The following is a 3,883-nucleotide window of genomic DNA, read 5'->3' as shown; positions in this document are numbered from 1 at the left end:
GGCCATTCCTTCTCTTTGTACTTAGCCCTGTGGAGGCCATTCCTTCTCTTTGTACTTAGCCCTGTGGGAGGCCATTCCTTCTCTTTGTACTTAGCCCTGTGGGAGGCCATTCCTTCTCTTTGTATTTAGCCCTGTGGGAGGCCATTCCTTCTCTTTGTACTTAGCCTTGTGGGAGGCCATTCCTTCTCTTTGTACTTAGCCCTGTGGGAGGCCTTTCCTTCTCTTTGTACTTAGCCCTGTGGGAGGCCATTCCTTCTCTTTGTACTTAGCCCTGTGGGAGGCCTTTCCTTCTCTTTGTACTTAGCCCTGTGGGAGGCCTTTCCTTCTCTTTGTACTTAGCCCTGTGGGAGGCCATTCCTTCTCTTTGTACTTAACCCTGTGGGAGGCCTTTCCTTCTCTTTGTACTTAGCCCTATATAAGGTCCCACAGTTGAAAGTGCATGTCAGAGCGAAAACAAAGCCATGAGTTTGAAGGAATAGAGCTCCGAGACAGGATTGTGTCGAGGCACAGATCTGGGGAAGGGTACCAAAAATATTCTGCAGCATTGAAGGTCTCCCAAGAACACAGTGGCCTCCATCATTCTTAAATGGAAGAAGTTTGGAACCACCAAGACTCTTCCTAGAGCTGTCCGCCCTGACAAACTGACCAATCGGGGGAGAAGGGACTTGATCAGGGAGGTGACCAAGAACCCGATGGTCACTCTGACAGAGATCCAGAGTTCCTCTGTGGAGATGGGAGAAACATCCAGAAGGACAACCATCTCTGCAGCACTCTACCAATCAGGCCAAAATGATTGAGTGGCCAGACGGAAGCCATTCCTCAGTAAAAAGGCACATGACAGCCCGCTTGGAGTTTTGACAAAAGGCACCTGCAGGAAAAACCTGGCACCATCCCTACTGTGAAGCATGGTGGTGGGAGCATCATGCTGTGGGGATGTTTTTCAGTGGCATGGACTGGGAGACTAGTCAGAATCGAGGCAAAGATGAACGGAGCAAAGTACAAAGAGATGCTTGATGAAAACCTGCTCCAGAGCACTCAGGACTTAGGGCGAAGGTTCACCTTCCAACAGGACAACGATCCTAAGCACACAGCCAAGACAACGCAGGAGTGGCTTCAGGACAAGTCTCTGAATGTCCTTGAGTGGCCTAGCCAAAGCCTGGACTTGAACCCGATCGAACATCTCTGAAGAGGCCAGAAAAAAGCTGTGCAGTGACTCTCCCCATCCAACCTGACAGAGCTTGAGAGGATCCTCAGAGAAGAATGGGGGAAACATTGCCAGGCACGAGGTGGGAATGATGGTCTCGGGCTCTGGGGTAATAGCTGTGGGGCTATAACGGTGAGACAGTGCATCCGGCTTGACATTCTTCGTTCCCGGCCGATATGAGAGGGAGAAGTTGAACCGTGTGAACAGCAGGGCCCATCTAGCTTGAGTTGAGGCGTTTGGCGAAGCGGAGATACTCCAGATTTTTGTGGTCGGTCCATACGATGAACGGATGTTCCGCCCCTTCCGGCCTCCATTCCTCCACCTCCATCTTCACTGCGAGAAGCTCACAATTTCCCACATCGTAGTTTTTCTCCGTGGCGTTGAGGCGATGGGAGAAGAAGGCTGCAGGGATGTAGCTTCAGGTCCAGGGCAGAACGCTGGGACAGGACCTCCCCGACTTCTACATCCAACGATGTCTGCCTCCCAGACTGTTTAACGCCGGTGGTCATGGCGTTCAGCCAACGTTTGGACCCCCTCCATAAAGCCAGGATGCAGTTCCTCGTGCCTCCCTGACCCAGCCCGGGTCTGCTGGGTCAGTCATAATCAGTTCGCCCTATCAGGGATCAAGGTAAGACCCAGATGCAGACCGTGTTGAAGTAACAATGTTTATTACAGCAACAGGGGCAAAGGTACAGGACGGGCAGGCAGGCTCAGGCTCAGTGGCAGGGTCAGGCTCAGGGTCATTGTCAGTGTCAGGGTCAGGGTCAGGGGCAGGGGCAGGCAGAGTGGTCAGGAGGGCGGGCTCAGTGTCAGGGTCAGGGGCAGGCTCAGGGTCAGGGTCAGGGTCAGGGGCAGGGGCAGGGGCAGGGGCAGGGGCAGGGGCAGGGGCAGGGGCAGGGGCAGGCTCAGGCTCAGGGTCAGGGTCAGGGTCAGTGGCAGGGGAAGGGGCAGGCTCAGGGTCAGGGGCAGGGGCAGGGGCAGGGGCAGGCAGAGTGGTCAGGAGGGCGGGCTCAGGGTCAGGGTCAGGGTCAGGGGCAGGGGCAGGGGCAGGGGAAGGGGCAGGGGCAGGGGCAGGGGCAGGCTCAGGGTCAGGGTCAGGGTCAGGGGCAGGGGAAGGGGCAGGCTCAGGGTCAGGGTCAGGGTCAGGGGCAGGGGCAGGGGCAGGGGCAGGTAGAGTGGTCAGGAGGGCGGGCTCAGTGTCAGTGTCAGGCTCAGGGTCAGGGGCAGGGTCAGGGGCAGGGTCAGGGTCAGGGTCAGGGGCAGGGTCAGGGGCAGGCTCAGGGTCAGGGTCAGGGTCAGGGTCAGGGGCAGGCTCAGGGTCAGGGTCAGGGTCAGGGGCAGGCTCAGGGTCAGGGTCAGGGGCAGGGGCAGGGGCAGGGGCAGGGGCAGGGGGCAGGGTCAGGGTCAGGGGCAGGGGCAGGCTCAGGGTCAGGGTCAGGGTCAGGGGCAGGGGCAGGGGCAGGGTCAGGGGCAGGGTCAGTGGCAGGGTCAGGGGCAGGGGCAGGGTCAGGGCAGGCAGAGTGGTCAGGAGGGCGGGCTCAGTGTCAGGACAGGTAAGGGTTTTAAACCAGAAGGACGAGAAAAGTGAGACTGGGGAAACGCAGGAGCTGATACAAAAACACGCTGGTTGACTTGACAACCAAGACGAACTGGCAACAGACAAACAGAGAACACAGGTATAAATACCCAGGGGATAATGGGGGTGATGGATGACACCTGGAGGGGGGCGGAGACACCTGGAGGGGGGCGGAGACAATCACAAAGACAGGGGAAACCGATCAAGGTGCGACAAAAACTACCACTTTAGTCACCTCAGTAGGGCTCTCTCGTTCTCTCTCTCATTCTCTCTCTGTCTCTCTCTCTCTCACACACACACACACACACACACACACACACACACACACACACACACACACACACACACACACACACACACACACACACACACACACACACACACACACACACACACACACACACACACACACCTCATTAGTAACCTTAGTGTATAAGTGCATGAGACATGTGAATAGCCAGTGGTTGGAGGCCCCTGGAGGCCCCTGTTCCCCAGCATCAGGTTGAGTTAGTTCTAAGCTCTGCTTCACATTGTGTGACTGAATGGAGGCTGTCAAGGCCGTCTCTCCTCACCGGCCCCCCTTCACACAAACCCCCAGTCAGAGCACCACTGCTGGGGCCCCACAATAGAGACACTGCCCCCAGTCAGAGCACCACCGCTGGGGCCCCACAATAGAGACACTGTCCCAAGTCAGAGCACCACCGCTGGGGCCCCACAATAGAGACACTGCCCCCAGTCAGAGCACCACCGCTGGGGCCCCACAATAGCGACACTGCCCCCAGTCAGAGCACCACCACTGGGGCCCCACAATAGAGTAACTGCCTCCAGTCAGAGCACCACCACTGGGGCCCCACAATAGCGACACTGCTCCCAGTCAGAGCACCACCACTGGGGCCCCACAATAGAGACACTGCCTTTAGGTAAAGTGTGGAAATAACAACACTGAATCTGGCTTGGAATGGTTTGTTCTGGGTGGAAGAATTGTATGGATAGAGGGGAGAGAAGTTAAACTGTGTGTGTGTGCGTGTGCGTGTGCGCGTGCGTGCGTGCGTGCGTGCGTGCGTGCGTGTGTGTGTGTGTGTGTGTGTGTGTGTGTGTGTGTG

Source organism: Oncorhynchus gorbuscha, unplaced genomic scaffold (genome assembly GCF_021184085.1).
Source record: "Oncorhynchus gorbuscha isolate QuinsamMale2020 ecotype Even-year unplaced genomic scaffold, OgorEven_v1.0 Un_scaffold_611, whole genome shotgun sequence".
Classification (NCBI taxonomy): Eukaryota; Metazoa; Chordata; class Actinopteri; order Salmoniformes; family Salmonidae; genus Oncorhynchus; species Oncorhynchus gorbuscha.
Note: the sequence above shows the minus strand (reverse complement) of the source record.